The sequence below is a fragment of the Pleurodeles waltl genome, chromosome 3_1, assembly GCF_031143425.1.
Source record: "Pleurodeles waltl isolate 20211129_DDA chromosome 3_1, aPleWal1.hap1.20221129, whole genome shotgun sequence".
NCBI classification, from domain to species: domain Eukaryota; kingdom Metazoa; phylum Chordata; class Amphibia; order Caudata; family Salamandridae; genus Pleurodeles; species Pleurodeles waltl.
In genome coordinates, this window is record NC_090440.1 from 285,898,194 (window position 1) to 285,917,648 (window position 19,455).

Genomic DNA, 19,455 nt, shown 5'->3' on the forward strand with positions numbered 1-19,455 from the left:
ATAATTTTTTCAGCACTTTCTACAAATCTCTTTTGAGTATTGGATCTTGAGGAGTCATGTACGTTTTGCTTGTTGATACCTTCTCAGTTCTCTTAGTGAAATTAATACTGTGTATTGTTTAGTGACCTTATCTGCAACACACCCAGCACTGAGGCCACACGCCCACATGGTCTGCCGAATCAGTGACTGACACGCCCACCATTCATGCCCGGAAGGCTTTCCTAGCTGCTTCGCCCAAGACACCGTGTGGAGCAGCGAGCCAAGCTGGGTTCCTCTTCCAAACTTTGTCTAAGAAATCCACCTTAGAGGCTGAACCCAACAACAATTTTCTGGTGAATGAAGCTATTTTTCGAGCAGTTCTGAGTCCAGATGAGAACCCTTAATCGCTGAAAGGTTTGAAACGCGTCAACGGATCTGGACACCAGGGAGTGCTGTTTAAAGACAGTTCAGGCAAACAGAATATTTTGAAGGACATTGGTGTTATCCTTGCTCAATGTCCTATAGGCACTTAGATCTTGACTGCACCCTTTTGGTATGACCCATTTATCAAATGCATTGAGACGCACCCCTAATTGTTTGACAATCTTCAGAAGTGAGGCATAGCAAGAATTGAGGCTGAATGGATGTTTTGTACTGTCCCATGACATTCTTCCTATTTTTGTTTAGTTGAATTTGTTGTGGGTCATGATTAACAGTCTTTGACACATGTTGCTTGTGTGTTAGTTTAATCTTAATACGACCGGCAAACTCTGATATTACACTGATTGGTTTGGAAATAATTTAATTGATTAAAGACCACAATAATTTACTTAAATGACCTTAAACAATATTACTAATGTTTAGTCAGCACTGGCAAACCTTGTCTGTTTACCTTTCTGCTGCCTAGTGTTCAGAACTGAAATAATGAAAACACCATTCTTCCTAAATGGAAGTTTGTACAGTCCTCATTGTAAGACATCCATTAATAGCCAGGAAGGACCTGCATATCTCCATTTAGGTGACATTTTGTCTGATCAATATTCACACACTAGAGATGACCTGGATGCAATTAGATATTTCTTTTTAGTTCATTAGGATTTCATTAGGAGTGTCTGAACAGTTACATTGTTTTGTCTTACTAGCTTGTGTAGGTGTTCTAAATTCTACATTTGGTGCCTGCAAATCACGTATCAAGGTTTATTGAGGCACAAACAATGATCTCTTCGAATAACACCTCAAATTAACACTGCAGGACTCTCACCCCAGATGTCCTATAATTTGACCACCTGTGACTGTAACAATCTGAAAAATCAGAACAAGCAGTGGCAACTACTGTCATTCTGTTGGAACTGCTACATGTACTGCAGTATTTTCACACTTGTTTCTTTTGTTGACTGATATTGCCAATCTTTCCAGTGATGTGATATTCCTCGCTCAGTCTGATGAAAGCATGGATACATTCCTCTCTAGCTGGTCAGTCTAGTTTACGTCAGTCTAAGATCATTTGCACATTGGGGTGGAACATGACCTGTCCCCGCCATCTCCTTTTCTCACCAGCAAGTATCTAAAAAAAGCTCAAGGCTTGCTCTGAAGGCTCCTCAGACACTAAGTGTAGGAACGTGCCACTGTTGGCATGGTTCTCTTCCAGGGGATCCTCATCAGTAGTCATAAACATTGAATATTCCCACCCTTGTGCGGGGACCCCGGAGCATATATAAAATACACACATATTATACATGTGTAAAACAGCAATGCAGGCTATAATGTTAAACAGGCTAAAATGCTTTATTTCTATGAATTTTTTTTTTAATTTTTTTTTTTTATATAATAAAATTACAATAGAGAATAAATATCTACCCAAGCCCCCAAAACTGGGCTTAGGGAAGTAAGCAGCAGTAAACTCTAGAGAAAAAGAGAAAAAACTACATTGAAAAACAATGGAGCATTCTTAGCCAATAGGCTGCATGCAGGTTAACACAGGAGAACCATAAAACTTTGGCATCGTGACTTTAAGACCCTGAGCACCTCCAGTATCCCACCATGCCTCAGGGGTGAAGGAAAGGTGACAGTTGGTTTACAGTTAGGTCAGTTCTTTTTTCCGGCTTCTTCTGAGAGGATCCTGGAGCATTGAGCTCTCAGTTTTTCTGAGTTTTTTCTCAGAAAAATCCTTTAAAAAGCGTTTTTTCCTGTTTCATTCGACAGATAACATCTTTGTCTGTGTTTGGCAGTTTTTTCCTGACAGAAAAATGCCTTCACTTTTTGTCAAATGCCCTTCTTGTGGGAAGAAGAAGGCCCAGTCAGACCCACACTCTCTTTGTATTGTGTGCCTGCCTCAGAGTCACTGCCCTAACACTTGCAAGCACTGCAAGAATATGTCAAAGAGGACTCTGAAGAACAGAGAGAAGATCAGGCTACGTGGGCTTCATGAGAGGCAGAAAACATCGCCCTTCTCTCTTCCCAGGCAACCAGCAGGCCATTCTCAGGAGAGAATGGCTAGGTCGACGTCAGCAGGTAGGAAAGTACCTGCTTGTTCCCCGTCGACGTCGTCGCTGCCACCTTCTCACCGGCATAGATCGCCATCGACGGCGAAAGACCCGACGTCGAAGGATGCGGTGTCGAGGGAACACCATCGCAGGGGCAGATCTCCGTCGATAGCAGCCCGCCGATCGACGTCGAGCCATCGCCGATGTGCCCGGTCGCCGCCAAAGGCCGTACGCCCCCCGACGTCAAGAGACGCGACGTCGAAATCGCCACGACGGCATGAGACATCCGCCGTCGACCTCCCACTGCTCCACGTCGAGGCACACGACGGCGAGTAGGTCGAGGTCCAAAGATCGCCGTTCGACGTCGAGACACTCTACGTCGAGACACTCTACGCCGAGGCAAGAGCAACTGATGGGGCGCCCTTCGAAGTCGACACAGCCGTCGACGTCAACACAGGTTTTACCTGTCCCGCAGGGAGTGGAACATCGCCCTTCGCCAGCAGACAAGGCCGCACCATCTCCCGTGGTCTCCATACCGAGTGACTCATCTCGTTCAAGAGCGGCATCATCTGGGCATGTTTCGCCCATCAACCTATCTCCAAGATGGCTAGAGAGCCTTAACAGACCAGCGGCCTCCCCGGATTCGCAGTATTCGCGAATGTACGCGCCTACTGCCTCCCTTCCAAGAACGCCATCACCGACAGCAAGGGCAGGACGGGCTCGTTCTGTTCCTCGTCAACCGACCGCGAGGCCTGGGCGCTCTGCTACAGCGTCTCGCAGCAGGTCTTGTTCTCAACGGCGATCCAGGTCTCGTTCACGAAGAAGATCACCCTCTTGGTCGTCGTCAGGATCATCTGTCGGGCGTTACTTCCCCACCCTAACAGATTCTCCACCTGCTAGGATCTCACCGGTGGATGACATTACCACGTTTAACGAGGTGCTGTTAAGGGGAGCGCAGAAATTAAACATAGAGGTTCCAGAGCCATCTACCTCCTCGTCCGTCATCTTTGAGACTCTGCAGCATAGATCAGCATCAAAAAAGCTACTGCCTCTAGTGCCTGGTTTGTTGCAGCCAACCATGGACACTTTTCTGGCCCCAGCTACGCTCAAATCTGCCCCGGCTTGGATTCTGAAAAAATATAAGGCTCCCGAACAGGACCCTTTGTTCCTAAGAAAGGATCCGCAACCGGACTCTGTAATATTGGCCGCAGCCCGAAAAACCCACTCGGTGGCATCATCCTCCACGGTCCCCCCCCGGATAAAGAGAGCAGGCATCTAGACTCTCTGGGGAGAAAGATGTGCGGTACGGCGGCTCCGGCAATGAAAGTCTCCAGTGCTTCTGCACTCCTGGGCAGGTATGACCGTTCTCTGTGGGACTCCCTCAATAGATTCACAGAGAAATTGCCCAGAGAAGACAGACAAGATTTTCAAGAGATCTTGCAGGAGGGATGCCTGGTATCCAACCAGGTTATCAGCGCGGCGGCAGATGGGGCAGATCTAGCTGCACATGGGTATGCACATGGAATCTGTGCAAGAAGGTCTTCCTGGCTGAGACTGACTGGGTTAAAACAAGAAGCACAACAGCGCATCCTGAATCTCCCATTCGCCGGGAACTCGCTGTTCGGTACCCATGCAGACGAGGAAATGGCCCGCATGAAGACCGAGGTGGACACCATGAGGGCTGTAGGCCTGGAAAGGAAGAAAGATTTCAGGAGAAGGTATAGGCCTTATGACAGGCACCCTTTCCAGCAGAGGGTTCAATCCCCTCACTGGTCCCAGAGGCCACAACAACAGCAGGGACGCCCTCTCTTTCAGCGAAGGAACACAAGGGAGCGAGGGTCAAGTAGACCTCAGCAGTCCACACCGAAAGCGCCGGCCAAACAATGAGATCTCGCTTCCCTCGACACTGTACACCACTCCGGTGGGGGGGAAGTATTGCAGGTTATCTTCACGAGTGGCACTCTATCACAAGAGACAAATGGGTGCTCAATATTGTCGAAAATGGCTACTCTCTTCTTTTCAAACAGCCTCCAGCACACTTGCCACCAGCCAAATGCAATCCATCTCATCTCGGCCTGCTGCGCAAAGAGGCTCTCGCCCTCTTACAAAAGAATGCCATAGAAAGGGTTCCACCTGCGCACAGAGGAAAGGGGGTTTACTCCCGTTATTTTCTGGTGGCAAAAAAGGGCCGAGGGCGTCTTCAGACCAATTCTGGACTTACGGCTGCTGAACAAATGCATAAGAAAACAGAAGTTCAGGATGCTAGCGCTTCACCAGATTTTCCCTCAACTACATCAGGGAGACTGGATGTGCTCCATCGACCTGCAGGATGCATATTTTCACATCCCAATAGCTCCCAAGCATCGGAAATTCTTGCGCTTCCAAATAGCGTCACAGCATTATCAGTTCAGAGTTCTACCATTTGGCCTGAAATCTGCCCCACGCGTCTTCTCGAAATGTATGGCTGTGGTAGCGGCACATCTTCGAAAACAAGAGATTCATCTACCCATACCTAGACGACTGGTTACTGAAGGCTTCTTCTCCGGAGCAGGCGAGAAGCCATTGAGACATTGTGCTCAGGGTTTGCGAGTCTCTAGGTCTTCAGGTCAATTGCCAAAAGTCAACCTTGATTCCAACACAGAACCTTCACTACCTGGGAGCTATAATAAACACAGAACTCCAAAGAGTGTATCCTTCGGAGGAACGACTATCCTCAATAGACAGGAAGTGTCAGGACCTGTTGAAAGCCAACACACCTACGGCACGTCAGGTGACATCGCTGCTGGGCTCCATGGCATCATGCATTTTCATTGTCCCAAATGCCAGACTGCACATGAGGCCCCTCCAAGAGGCATTGGAGAGCAACTGGAGCCAAAGGACAGGTCGCTGGGAGGACAGAGTGCGACTACCGGCAGCGGCACTTCAGTCATTGAAATGGTGGATGCACAGACCTCACCTGTCAGTAGGTGCTCCGTTTCACCAGGTAGTTCCATCCGACACTCTCGTAACGGATGCGTCTCTTCAGGGATGGGGGGCGTATCTGGGTCCCCTTCAGGCTCTCAGGGCCTGTGGTCAGACAAGGAAAAGCAGTACCACATCAATCTGCTGGAACTCAGAGCGGTCCATCTGGCGCTCAAGTCTTTCACACCATTAATTCAGGGGAAAACTCTCCTAATACAAACGGACAATACAACCACGATGTATTATTTGAACAAACAGGGGGGAACGAGATCCCTACCCCTATCTCGAGAGTCCCAAACGATATGGCATTGGCTCCTGGCCAGAGGAATGTCACTTACAGCGGTTCACCTGCCAGGACAACAAAACGTGGAAGCAGATTTCCTGAGCAGACACCTAGAGGACGCACACGATTGGGTCCTACACGGCAAAGTCGTCGAATACATCTTCGCTCAATGGGGTCGACCTCAATTGGATCTCTTCGCAGACGAAGTAAACAAGAAACGCCCAGACTTCGCATCTAGGTTCTACCGTCCGGGATCTCGAGGGAATGCCCTGTTGATCGACTGGTCAGGGATATTTCTCTACACCTTTCCACTGATTCCCCTCATACCGGCAGTGATCAACAAACTTTACAGATCCAGAACCAGAATGATTCTCATAGCGCCACAATGGCCCCGTCAATTCTGGTACACAGATCTCCTCAACCTATCCGAAAAACCTCACAGGAGGCTGCCGTGCAGACCGGATCTTCTGAGCAGAATGGAGGGCAGGATTCTACATCCCAACCTACCCTCTCTGAGCTTAACAGCATGGCTCCTGAATTCCTGCAGTATGGGCACCTAGGGCTCTCACAGGAGTGTATGAACATCTTAAAAGAGTCCAAACGACCTTCCACGCGGCGTTCTTACGCTTTTAAGTGGAAAAGATTCTACATATGGTGCTGTCAACAAGGCCAGAATCCCATACGGGCTCAGGAGGATGTCATACTGTCCTATTTACTTCATCTGGCAAAGTCCGGTCTGCAGGTATCATCCATTAAGGTACATTTGTCTGCCATTACAGCCTATCGTAAGTCACCTTCTCAGGAATCCTTCTTTACGAAACCTGTAGTCAAGGATTTCTTAGAAGGTTTGAAAAAAGTTTTTCCGCCCATTCGGAGACCATCTTCTCCATGGGAACTGAATATAGTATTGTCAAAACTTATGGGCCCTCCTTTTGAGCCTATACACAAGGCCTCTTTACAACACCTTACGTGGAAGACGGCTTTTTTGGTGGCCATTAATTCGGCGAGGAGGGTCAGCGAAATTCAGGCTTTGTCTTCCAAAGAACCGTACACGGTTTTTCACGACAATAGAGTGGTTCTGCGAACTCACCCATCTTTCCTTCCGAAAGTGGTGTCAGAATTCCATATCAATCAGACTATATCTTTACCAACTTTCTTTCCCAATCCGGAGACTCCGGCAGAGAAAGCATTGCACTCCTTAGACTTGAAAAGAGTGCTGACATTTTATTTGGATAAAACAAAATCGATTAGACATTCCAACCGATTGTTTGTAAATTATGGTAATTTGAGGACAGGAGAGGCAGCATCTAAACGAACGATATCAAGATGGATAGTTTCTTGTATTGTTAATACTTACCAGCTGGCTAATAAACAATTACCAGCTAGGCCTAAAGCGCATTCCACAAGGGGAAAAGCGGCTACTGCTGCCCTCCCTAACAATGTTCCAATATCTGAGATTTGTAAGGCTGCTACATGGAAGTCTGTACATACGTTTACTAGACATTACTGTTTGGACTCAGATGCAAGAGCGGATGTATCTATTCCTGCACTTCTATTAGACAGTCCGCAGAGTTTAGGGATGGGCTTGCTAATCTATTCAATGTTTATGACTATTGATGAGGATCCCCTTGAAGAGAAGGATAAGTTACTTACCTGTAAATCCTAGTTCTCTTCCAGGGGTATCCTCATCAAAGTCATAAACAACCCACCCTCCTCCCCGGACTCACGTCTCCTAGAAGTGCAGGACAGACTGTCTTTCGAATCAGTTACACAGATTGCACCGTAAAAAAGTACTGACCTAACTGTAAACCAACTGTCACCTTTCCTTCACCCCTGAGGCATGGTGGGATACTGGAGGTGCTCAGAGTCTTAAAGGCACGGTGCCAAAGTTTTATGGTTCTCCTGTGTTAACCTGCATGCAGCCTATTGGCTAAGAATGCTCCATTGTTTTTTAATGTCGTTTTTTCTCTTTTTCTCTAGAGTTTACTGCTGCTTACTTCCCTAAGCCCAGTTTTGGGGGCTTGGGTAGATATTTATTCTCTATTGTAATTTTATTATATAAAAAAAAACAAAAAAAAACTTCATAGAAATAAAGCATTTTAGCCTGTTTAACATTATAGCCTGCATTGCTGTTTTACACATGTATAATATGTGTGTATTTTATATATGCTCCGGGGTCCCCGCACAAGGGCGGGAATATTCAATGTTTATGACTTTGATGAGGATACCCCTGGAAGAGAACTATAGGATTTACAGGTAAGTAACTTATCCTTACCCCCAACCACTCCATTTCAACCTAGTACTGATGCCAACTTTGATTGAAAGTGTGCTGGGATCCTGCTAACCTGTCCCCAGCACCAGTGTTCTTTCCCAAAAACTGTACTTTGGCTTCCACAGTTGGCACAACCCTGGCACACAGTTAAATACCTTGTAAAAGGTAGCCATGGTACCAAGGGCCCTGTGGTGAGGAAAGGTTTCCAAGGGCTGCAGCATGCATTATGTCACTCTGGGGGATCCCTCACCAAGCACATGAACACTGCCTATGCAGCTTGTGTGTGCTGGTGGGGAGAAAAAGATAGTCGTCATGGCACTGCTCCTAGGGTGCAATGCCCACAAACCACTGCCTGTGGCATAGGTAAGTCACCCCTCTAGCAGGCCTTACAGCCCTAAGGCAGGGTGCACTAAACCACAGGTGAGGGCATAGCTGCATGAGCAATATACCCCTACAGTGTCTAAGTACATTCTTATACATTGTAAGTGCAGTGTAGCCATATTGAGTGTATGGTCTGGGAGTTTGTCATTACGAACTCCACAGCTCTATAGGGGCTTCACTGAATACTAGGAAGTTTGGTATCAAACGTCTCAGTACAATAAACCCACACTGATGCCAGTGTGGGATTTATTGGAAAATGCACACACACAGCATCTTAGAGATACCCTCTGTATGCTAGCCAAACTGCCACTTTCAAACCTGTTTCTGGTCACATGGAGTGAGTGCCTTTGTGTACTCTGTGGTCAGAAACAAAGCCGGTCCTGGGTGGAGGTGCTGCAAATACTTGAAAGTGATACGTTCTTGGAGCTGCACTCAACTGCAACAAAGATCCTTTTGGTTCTAGAAATAAAGTAACAATATGTATTTTTTTGTGATACATAAACATTGGCCTGGAGTTATTAATTGAATGTGTGCCTCATTTTTGACACTGTGTGTACATCAAATGCTTAGCACTACCCTCTGATCAGCCTAACTGCTTGACCACACTACCACAAAAGAAAGCATTAGTATTATCTACTTTATCCTTTCTAAAGCCTCTGGGGCTGTATATAAATTTGGTATTGTATATAGATAGCCAGCTTCCTACAGCCGGGAGAGTCGCACAAACATGAGAAGTACAATAAGTGGAAGAGGTCTTCGACTTTGCTGTGTACATTGAAGTCTTCTGCCGAGACACAGATACGTCAGCAATGAGGCCTTGTGAATCAGCAGGACCTGAACCCAGGTCCTCTGGATGCTTCTCTGATTTTCATGGAGATGTGGAGACCCCTGCCCAGCTGAAGGAGTTCTGTGACGCCCTGTGCCTCATTTGTGTTACCTGGCTCCTCTAGAGTGCCTTCTGGCCCTGTGGTTGCTGGGAGGGGCCCATGGTGGACCCACACTGGTGTGTTCACCCTCTGCGTCAGTTGTGCCCCATGGATCCATTCCTGGATCAGAGGCAAAGATGCTGACGAGACCGAGATATTTGTCAGTGCCTGCTCGAGTGCAGACCCCCTAGGTGACACCATTTGATCATTATTTCTGACTCTGACACAGAGCCGGATTGACATCATCCAGTGCAGACTCTGGCGTGGCCAGGTCCATGCTTCCGGGAGCCGAGCCAGTGCCTTATGTGTTTAATAGGCTTGGAGAGGGAAACAAATGGGAGGGGGTATATAGACCCTTATGGTTATCAGCTCCCAGATGAGGGACAGGAAAACTGGTACAAGGAAATGGCAGAGGCCAGTGGTTTAGACACCTCATCTGACACTGGCTTGGTCTCTCCTACTACCGTTGCTTTGGAGGAGGAAGCCTCTTTTGCATTGGTGGTGTGTAGGGCAGCTAAGGTCTTGGATCTGTAGTTGCCCACAGTGGCAGTTAAGACTAACATTTTGATGGAGGTGGTTCAGCCGGACTCTCCCCTTTTGAACCCATACTCTACTTCAATTCAGCCCTTACAGATGTCCTACTCTGGGGCTGGTCCAAGCCCTTCACAAGGGCTCCTGTGTATAGGACAGTTGCCCGCCACCATCGCCCCTCTCCTAGCGACCCCACTTTTCTTACCCATCCCACCCTCAGAGATTGGTGGTCCACGCCTCTACATCCAGAATTAATCCCGAGGCATTTATTACTCCACTGAAGAGGGAATCCAAGAGGCTGGATAACTTTGGCAAGAGAATATTCTCTTCTGCCAGCCTGGCACTGCGGTTAGTGCACACTGTATGCCTGTTGGGCCATTATTCCAATACAGTATGGCCCAAGCCATACTTACCAAGGCTACCTTTGAAGGGCGAGGTGCAGGAAAGTTCACCATAAGGTATGGGCTCGGCTTGACCAACTCACTGGGCAGAGTGATTTCTTCACCACTACTGGTGGATAATGGCCGATTTTCAGGGGATGTCCGGGTTTCCCTCATGGACATAACCTTTGATGGATCTCGCCTCTTTGTAGAGAAGGCAAATTCAGCACTGGAGCTCTTCAAGGACAACAGAGCTACGACCAGGTCCTTGGGCTTGTATTTGGCCACTCGCCAAACCCAATCCAGCTTCCACCCCTTTCATGGCCGTGGAAGAGATCTCTAGCTCCCCCATTCCCTCCAAGCCACCACGGCCCAACCTGTTCATGGCTAAGGGCACGCTGCTCCCAAAGGCATTGCGGCACAGACAGCTGGTGGTTTGGTCAGTCCACCCACCCCCATGGCAGCTGCTGCCTCCAAGCCTCGTTAGTTTACCATCTTGTTCCGTCAAAAAGTGCAGACTATCTTGTCCAAGGGAGCCATAGTAAGGGTTGTGATTGTTATTCCATATACTTTCCAGTCTCATGGATAGAGGACTTCTCCCTATCCTGGATCTGCACCTTCTGATCCGTTTCTTGGGAAAGGAGAAGTATAATATGCTCCAGCTTGCCTGAGCTCTGTCTGTTCCGGACTCTGGAGATTGGATATTAGCGCCTGGCTTGCAGGACGCATATTTCCACATTCCCTTCCTGCCTGCCCACAGACGTTACCTGCCCAGACACTTTGCCTGTGGTTAATGTTGGGCCAAGAGCACTTTCAAGTTTGCTTTGCTACCTTTCTGCCTTATCAGGGCCCCTTAGGTGTTCACAGAAGTGATGGCGGCGTTTGCAGCTCATTTATGGATATCAGGGGTACTTGTCTTCCCCTACATCGACGACTGGCTGTTGAAGGTGAGCTCACCCCAGGCAGTCCTCTCCACCTTCAGGCTATGATTTAGATGTTTCAGCCTCTAACCTGGATATTGGCGAGACTGATTGTGAGTCTGTTGGGCCTTGCGGCCTCCTGTACCTTGCTTGTTGCTGATGCCCATTTGTATATGCAGGTTCTTCAGTGGACCCGAAGGCCCAGTGGGTGCAGCATCAGCATCTTTCTGACATGATGCAGATCTTGGAGGGAATGGCAAGAGGTCTGCATGGGTGGCTGACAAACCATGCTTGGGCCAGTGGCAGACCCCGCTTCCTTCTCCAACCTGATTGGACTGTTGGGACAGACGTGTCATTCAAGAGCTGGGGTGACCATCTGGGAGAGGTGGTGATCCGAGGACTCTAGTTGCTGGCAGAGTTCGAGCTCCACATCAACCTGTTGGAGCTTTGGGCTATTCACTTAAAGTTGAAAGCCTTTCTTTCTTCAGTCAGGGGAAGAGTGGTGCAGGTTGCCATCTGGTACTGCATCAAACAGGGCGGTGTTGGGCCCTCTGTCAAGAGGCCCTGCATCTCTGGATGTTGCTGGAACATAAGGGCATTTCCCTGGTGGTACAACACGTGGCAGGCTCTCTGAATACCAGAGCAGATGAATTCAGCGTAAAATGCCCAGCCGATCATACATGGCATCTCCTTCTGGAGGTGGTGCAAGGTCTTTCAGCAGTGGGGAGACCCTTGGTTAAATCTGTTTGCGACCACCGTGAACACTCAATGTCAGTTTCTAAGGCGACACTCGGAGACGCTTTTCGCCTCGAGTGGAGGTCCAGCTCCTCTGTCTTTCTGCCAATACCACTCCTGCCCAGAGCTCTCAAGAAGATCAGGAACGGCCCAGCCCAAGTAATCCTTGTGGCTCCGGATTAAGTACGAAGAGTCTGGTAACCAGAGCTGTTGAGCATGACCGTCGGTACTCCAATGAGGCTGCTTCTTTGAGAGGATTTTCTGTTGTTGCTGGCGGGGGGCAACGCTCCTCGGCCCTAATGGAGGAGCCGACCATGGAGCATTGTTGTTCCACTGTGACCGCACAGAAGAATTCCGGGTAGACAATCACCTCTTTGTGGGCTACGTAGGAGTTAAAAAAGTGAAGCAGGTGAAGAAATGGACCATCTTGAGATGGATTGTACTATGCATTAAGATCTTCTATGCATTGGCCAAGAAGCAACCTCCTGAGGGCTTGCGGGTTCACTCTACCAGAGCTAATGCTGCAACCACTGCATTAGTGCGTGGCGACTCTGCCCTGGACATCTGTCAGACAGCAATGTGAGCTTCACTGTACACACAGTGCATGAAGAGTCAGGTCTGTTGTTACAGGCACTTCAATCATTCCGTCTTGCAGTACTTTCTTATTTAATTGGCATCACAGTCCCACCTCCAGAGAGAGGTATTGCTTGGGTATCTATTTTCAGGTAAGGAATCTGCAGCTGGACATCTTTCAGATGAACAAATTACTTACCTTTTGATAACGCCTTATCTCGTAGCGACTCTAACCGCAGTCTCCTTACTGATCCTCCCTGCTCCACAAACGGATTATGGTGTAAGGGTCACCCTTAACAGTGCCTTAGCTTGTCACATCAGTGGTCAGTTCTCATCGTGACTTGCCGCTCCTGATGTGGAAAGTCCCGAAAGTAACTGACGTCCGCACCCTGGGGTAGTGCATTCATAGCTCCTTTGCATGCCACTGCTAACCCAGAGCTGAATTACCAGCACTGAGTGATAGTGCTTGAAAATCTTCTGAATCCAGTCTGATGCCTTGGGATGTTCTAAGGTAAAGAATATGTGGCTATATAGATTATCTACCAGAAAAGGTGTCACTGAAGGTAGGTAGCTTGTTATTTAGAAAATACAATGGAGTTTTAACAGGCACCCTGAGCAAATGCTGAAGCACAAGTTTCTGTGCTTGCTAAAGCCCACAATCCAAGTCATGCTATGAAAAGTTAACAGTCCCAAAAAGACATCACAATGTAAGCTACTCCAGATATTTTTCTCATCTAAAAGAATTGATCATGGATCAGGCCTCTAAGACTAATTTTACCTTTGCCTTGCCAAGACTGGACTTCCAGTAGCCGCCTGCAGCCTCTTTCTGCAGGCCCCCTCCAAACTCCAAGGCAAACTTGGTTCTCTCAAGTAGTAGAATTGGTACAAGGAACCTATAAAGCGCTACTAAGAAACAAGGATCTGTTGTCAATGGAAAGGGGAAGAGTAATTCATCCAGAAACACAGTCCAACAGCATGAATCTTGAAGACTTAGAACTTGGTCATTTAAAACTGCCAGATAAGACAATGGTGCAAAGGGAGGTGCGAAGGCCAACTACAATGAAATGTTACATAATCAAATGGAAGAGATGCTCTCTGTGGCAAATAAGAAAGGGCTTAAAGGACAAGGACACAAGGGAAAAATAGTATTGAAATCCTTAACTTGCCTTCTTCAAGAAGGATTAACTGATGCATCACTAAGAGTCTACTTGGCAGCTATAGTGGCATATACGAGAGGACATATTGGGCGTAGTTTGTTCACGTCACCAGTAGTCGAAAGATTCCTGGAAGGAGTGAAGAGAATTTCACCTCCAAGGAAGTACCAGCCATTACATGGAATTTAAATATAGCTCTCATGCAGTTAATGAAAAAACATACTTGAACCATTGCACAAATCAAATTTACAGATGCTAACTTTAAAGACAACCTTTTTGGTGGCTATCGAGTCAACATGCAGAGAGTACCAGGCACTCACAATTCAATAATCCTACTTGTAAATTCACAGAGACAGAATTGTCATGTAAACAGGCCCTCAGTTTTTGCCAAAAGTCAATTCACAGTTCCACTTGAATCAGACTATACAAATTCTTCTATGTTTTTTTTGCAGTAACTAAAAAATGATGCAGAAAGAGCTTTACATACATTGAATGCAAGACGGGCCATAATGTACTACGTATAAAGGACAAAAACTGTCAAAGACTCAACTATTTTATCGTTTGCAGATAGTTTCTTAAAAAGATCAGCAACTAAAAACTCTATTGCAAAAGCAATTCAGTTGTGTCACACCTATGCAGCAGAAACTTTAATTGTGGCACCAAAGGCGCATTCAATACGAAAGAAGGGACCAACAATTGCTTTTCTGGCAAATACACAATGGCAAAATGTATGCTTTACAGAAACTTGGTCATCAGTTTATATGTTTACAAAACATTACTGCTTTGACATACTGATGAATAAAGAAGTTCAAGTGGGACAAAGGGTTTTACAGCTTTTGTTTACAAGTCAATGTCCATCTTCAGCCCAACCACCTCAAGGTTAGAAACCCCTACAAAGTCAATGCACAGCATGTGAACCCAGAAAAGATTTGTGCCACAAAAAGTATAGTTTCTTACCTGAAGTGCAGTTTTGCAGCTTGAAGAATCTTCTGGATTTTCAAGCGACCCACCCACCTCCACCAGAAGATCCGTGTAAAAAAACAAAAAAAGAATCTGAAGATGGAAAGCAAAGGTGTGAAAATACGAAAAGTTAAACTACGTCACAGGGGACACCAAATGGAACTGCTGTTGACACCCACCAACAAGAAAGAAGTTGAAATAGAAGAAGGGCTATTAGATAGTGGAGAATTCCTGACCGAACCACTAGATGGCAGAATAATGCACAGCATGTGAATCAATAAAAGGTAAGAAACTATGGGGGTTATTCTAACTTTGGAGGAGGTGTTAATCCGTCCCAAAAGTGACGGAAAAGTGACGGATTTACCACCAGCCGTATTACGAGTCCATTATATCCTATGGAACTCGTAATACGGCTGGTGGTATATCCGTCACTTTACCGTCACTTTTGGGACGGATTAACACTCCTCCAAAGTTAGAATAACCCCCTATATGTGCTCTCCATGCATCAATCAAGTCCCATCCTGAAACACATTTGCGGAGCACTGCAGCCTGTTTGAGTGAGGGAGCACTAGGGAGAGGGGGATGAGAGTGATCCAGGTGTGTCTAGGACGGCATTCAATTCCCCTCCCCACCGCTTCAGCCCCTAGATCATTCAGGGAAGGTGTGATCAGTCAGCCAATATGGAGGTAAAATAAGCTAGAAATACATCCTAGTCTGAATTAGGAGCATAAACAGTACCCAGTACCACCTGCTTCCATCCAGTCTTCCATTGACAAGAACATAGCGGCCTACGGCATCCACTCTTGTCTCCACCGCTTCAAACTGCCATTCATCAGACAAAAGCAGACTAGGTAGTGGCAATTAGTTGTCCCCTCCATTTTTCCTCACAGTTGCAGGGACTAATTTGCACAGAGGTGGGTCTCTTGCAAGCAAACTAACTGGGCTTTACTGCTGCTGAGCTGAGAGTGGATGCAGTGTTTGAACCGAGCTGATCCTCCCAACATTCCAAGTCAAGACTTTAAAGGTGTTTATCAACATCTAACAAGGGAATGGAAAACATTATAGTCTCCCTGCAGATGTCCCAAGGTACATAAATCAGGAGTATACTATTTTATCCACTTGAGTTGTCAGGAATGAGCATAGAAAGTAATAGAAAACTGTGCAGTAACAGTAGACAGTAGTGCCCCTGGGGGGAGTCCAAACCACATACTAAAAAAATGGAATGTGAATGATGGACTGCCATCCAAGTTAGTGGAGCCTGAAGATCCCTTGGAAGAAGAGCCAACAAGCCTTGGTAGCTGTAAGAGTCGCGGTCCACAGGGGTACTGTCCTGCAAGGAGAGGCAAAGACTCACCACCTGCAAAGTTGGACAGCTGGTAGAGGAGACCAAGGGGACCAGGATCCACGCGGAGTAGCAGGAGGGAGGACCCACACAGCCAGTCGTCGTTGCAGTTGGTGCCGGTGAATGCAAGAGTGGCTCCTTCACTCTAAGGGAGATTTCTTCTTGCTTCTTGGTGCAGACTCAAGACTTGCCACCCACAGAGGATGCACAGGTGGGGAAATGTTGCAGTTCCTGGAATGAGCTGGAGAAACAATGTTGCAGAGCGAAGTCGTCGCTGGAGCGGCAGATTGTAGGTTCTTGTGAAGTCCAGTTATGGTTCTAGTGGCCAGAAGTCGAAGTTAACATTCCAGAGGAGTCCTGCTGGAATCCTGCAAGGTGAATCTAAGGACCCACCAAAGAGGGAGACCCTATATAGCCCTAAAAGGGGGATTGGTCACCTAGCAGGGTGTCCACATATCAGGAGGGGGGGGGGTGTAGTGACGCCACCTGCCTGACCTGGCCACTCAGATGCTCCCAGATGCCTCTGCCCACCTTGGTTTCAAGATAGCAGAATCAAGTGGCCACCTGGAGGAGCTCTGGGCACCACTCCTGGGGTGGTGATAGACAGGGGAATGGAGGTCCCTGAACTGGCGCAGACACGAAATGTGCCCTCTAATGCATACCAGTGGCTTGGGTAGGCTACACATCCCAAGCCATGTAACACCTATGTTCGATGGCATCTGTCGCTGTAGATACACATGGTATGCATGAGCGCTCGCCATCTGGTGTTGGGTCGGAGTGTTACAAGTTGTTTTTCTTCGAAGAAGTGTTTTCGAGTCACGGGACCGAGTGACTCCACCTTCTGTGCTCATTGCGCATGGGCGTCGACTCCATCTTCGATTGTTTTCTTTCCGCCATCGGGTTCGGACGTGTTCATGTCGCTCCGAGTTTCGGAACGGAAAGATAGCTGAAGACGGAAGATTTTCGACGGTATCGTTGCGATCCGGTTAGAGATAGACACATACGACGACGCGTTGAACATCGAAGCGCTTCGGTGCCCTTCGGGGTAGATTTCGGCACCCCGTCGGGGCCTAGTCGGCCCGACCGCGTGGAGGACAACGCCGATGGATCGGACCCCGTTTCGATTCTGCCCCGAATGCCACAACAAATATCCTTATACGGACCTGCACTCGGTCTGTAATCTGTGCCTGTCACCCGAGCACAGTGAAGAATCCTGCGAGGCCTGTCGGGCGTTCCGGTCCCGAAAAACTCTGCGCGACCGTCGAGCGAGAAGACTGCAGATGGCGTCCACGCCAAAAGAGTGTCGACAGTTCGAGACAGAAGAAGAACAGGAGGAATCCTTTTCCATCCAGGATTCAGACTCCGACGAGCTACACTCTACAAGAACTGTGAGTAAGACGTCGAGATCAAACCTTAAAAAAGGAAAGAAGGCCCAGGGGACGCCACTGCCAACCGGCCATGGCTCCACCCAAATTCTCGGTGACCAACAATCGGCACCGAAAAAGGCCCATTCAGTGTCGAGATCGTCCGACTTCGGTCGAGACACCGGCACGCAGCCTCCTCGGGACCGAGAGAGTGCTAAACAGAAGCATCGACACCGAGAGTTCGGTGTCGACACCGATCGACGCCGAGACAGTGGCGCCGAAGACCATAGAGGCCAAGAATTTTCGGCACAGAAAAAGAGGAAGGTTACCTCGGAGCCGAAAAAACAATCGACAGGGCTTTCGGAGCCGAAAAAAGCGACACCAGACCCTGTTTCCGGCTCCTATACCGAAGAGCATTCTATGTCTTCTCAAATGAAGAAACATAGATTTGAACAAGAACTGCAATCCACTGACGTGGATCACACGCAAAAGCGTATCTTTATTCAGCAGGGGACTGGGAAGATCAGTACCCTTCCACCTGTCAAACGAAAGAGAACGCTTCAGTTTACTCCTCAGCAACAAACAACACAAAAGGTAACACCTCCTCCCTCGCCTCCACCTGTAACTCCGGCTTCGCCAACTTACACCCCATCACATTCGCCAGCTCACACCGCCATGAGCCACGACGACCAAGATCAGGATGCGTGGGACTTGTACGACGCACCAGTGTCTGATAACAGCCCAGACACATACCCAACTAGGCCATCACCACCGGAAGACAGCACAGCCTACTCACAAGTGGTGGCTAGAGCAGCTCTATTCCATAATGTGGAACTACACTCGGAACAAGTAGAGGATGATTTTTTATTTAACACCCTCTCCTCAACCCACAGCTCCTACCAAAGCCTGCCGATGCTCCCAGGCATGCTACGCCATGCAAAGGACATTTTCAAGGAGCCAGTTAAAAGTAGGGCAGTGACGCCTAGGGTGGACAAAAAGTATAAGGCGCCTCCTACGGACCCTGTCTTCATCACCTCTCAGCTGCCACCAGACTCTGTGGTGGTAGGGGCTGCCAGAAAACGGGCAAACTCACACACTTCTGGGGATGCACCTCCCCCAGATAAAGAAAGTAGGAAGTTCGATGCAGCCGGGAAGAGGGTTGCTGTCCAAGCAGCAAACCAGTGGCGCATCGCAAATTCACAAGCGCTGCTAGCGCGATACGACAGAGCCCACTGGGATGAGATGCAGCATCTCATTGAACATCTCCCAAAAGATCTGCAAAAAAGAGCAAAACAGGTTGTTGAGGAGGGTCAAAACATTTCCAACAATCAAATACGCTCCTCCATGGATGCAGCAGACACGGCCGCAAGAACCATTAATACGTCGGTTACCATCCGTAGGCACGCATGGCTCAGAACGTCTGGATTCAAGCCAGAAATTCAGCAGGCAGTGCTTAACATGCCAGTAAACGAGAAACTTCTGTTCGGTCCGGAGGTCGACACAGCTATAGAAAAGCTCAAGAAGGACACTGACACTGCCAAGGCCATGGGCGCACTCTACTCCCCGCAGAGCAGAGGATCTTATAACACCTTCCGCAAAACACCTTTTAGAGGAGGGTTTCGGGGTCAGGCCACACAAGCTAGCACCTCACAGTCCGCACCGCCCACCTACCAGGGACAGTACAGGGGAGGTTTTCGGGGCCAGTATAGAGGGGGGCAATTTCCTAGGAATAGAGGAAGATTTCAAAGCCCCAAAACCACTACCAACAAGCAGTGACTCACACGTCACTCACCCCTCCCACACAACACCAGTGGGGGGGAGGATACATCAATATTACGAAGCATGGGACAAAATAACTACAGATACATGGGTCCTAGCAATTATCCAACATGGTTATTGCATAGAATTCATGCAATTCCCTCCAGACATACCACCAAAATCACAAAATTTATCAAAATACCATTCACAACTTCTAGAGATAGAAGTTCAAGCACTACTGCAAAAAAATGCAATAGAATTAGTACCAAGCACACAAATAAACACAGGAGTTTATTCACTGTACTTCTTGATACCAAAAAAGGACGAAACACTGAGACCAATTCTAGACCTCAGGGTAGTAAACACATTCATCAAATCAGACCACTTTCACATGGTCACACTACAAGAAGTGTTACCATTGCTCAGAAAACACGACTACATGACAACCCTAGA

The 19,455-nt window shown here is 47.8% G+C and overlaps 1 protein-coding gene across 4 annotated transcripts in view; it reads left to right on the plus strand.

Annotated features, from left to right (window-relative positions):
• ZNF280D (zinc finger protein 280D) overlaps positions 1-19,455 on the plus strand; it is a 453,315-nt gene that overhangs the window by 306,005 nt on the left and 127,855 nt on the right. The window lies entirely within an intron of this gene.